Source organism: Mandrillus leucophaeus, unplaced genomic scaffold (genome assembly GCF_000951045.1).
Source record: "Mandrillus leucophaeus isolate KB7577 unplaced genomic scaffold, Mleu.le_1.0 Scaffold455, whole genome shotgun sequence".
Taxonomy (NCBI): domain Eukaryota; kingdom Metazoa; phylum Chordata; class Mammalia; order Primates; family Cercopithecidae; genus Mandrillus; species Mandrillus leucophaeus.
In genome coordinates this window covers 642,627-643,817 of record NW_012104865.1, presented here as the reverse complement: position 1 = coordinate 643,817, position 1,191 = coordinate 642,627, and the positions used below count along the sequence as shown (strand labels likewise).

Here is a 1,191-nt window from a genome sequence, read left to right as displayed (position 1 = left end):
GAGTTAATGGGTGCAGCACACCAACATGGCACATGTATACATATGTAACAAACCTGCATATTGTGCACATGTACCCTAGAACATAAAGTATAATAAAAATAAAAATAAAAAAATTTTAAACACATGGTACTTGTCTTACTAAAATTTTGAATATTGCTACTCTTGGCTCTCCCCAAAGAACATAATTTCAAACTGTCTGTTCTTCAGTTACTCTAAAAAGCTGTGGAAAGTGTTGCTTATGGGAGACTTGAAGGATGGGTAAACCTTTAAATTTGCTATTCTGGCCTTTGATCAAGCAGAAGCTACAGAAAGCCATATATATTATACATTTGATCTTAATTGTCTGTGAAATCACCTTCACCTTACTATATATATTTTTTTGTGGAAATTCTTATCACTTTCCAATTCTATACCCACATAATTCTATTCACTATACAAAAACCACACTAATAGTCTTTGGACTAGTATGTCCAACCGACTCTTCTGAAAGTTTCTGGAATTCCAATATACGGAACTAGTTCTCTAACTTAGTTTCCTCCAACCAAAGATTTAGCTCCCAAATCTAGTCTCTCTGCAGTGTTCCTTTCTGTAAACATCTGCTTCTCTGAGATGGCCAATTCTGGGTTCCAGTGCATACCCTGTCTCCATAGATTTTGATTTTTATGTGGAGATCCATATACCAGAGAAGGCACAGATAGGATGGGGCATAGAACTGTGGAAATCCAGAGCATTAGAGAGGTTAAATTAAAATTGACCTCAAACGTGCTGAAATACGTACATGTGGTTTCTTCTCTAGATTGTTCATGTTCTCTTTTAAAAACTGTTTAGAATACTTACTATATGCAAGGCACTGAGCTAATGACTGTAATAAAGTACAGTCCCTACACTAGACCTTACCAACTCGCAAGAAGACCCTTATTAAACAAGAAAATAGAAATGTTATGGGAATTATAGAAAGGGAACTGAGCTTTTCAGTAGGTCAAGTATGTATTATAATAATAACCACTAGTATACTCCCATTGTTTTCTTTATAGTATCCACATTATTTAAGAAGGGAGAACTAAGGCAATTCAGTAATAAACTGATTTCTTTTTTTTTTTATTATTATACTTTAAGTTCTAGGGTACATGTGCATAACGTGCAGGTTTGTTACATATGTATACTTGTGCCATGTTGGTGTGCTGCACCCAT

At 34.8% G+C, this 1,191-nt stretch overlaps 1 protein-coding gene across 1 annotated transcript in view; it reads right to left on the bottom strand.

Moving 5' to 3' along the window:
* The window catches only part of PTPRQ (protein tyrosine phosphatase, receptor type, Q), a 239,890-nt gene that overhangs the window by 168,391 nt on the left and 70,308 nt on the right, over positions 1–1,191 (bottom strand). The gene's annotated exons all lie outside the window — the stretch shown is intronic.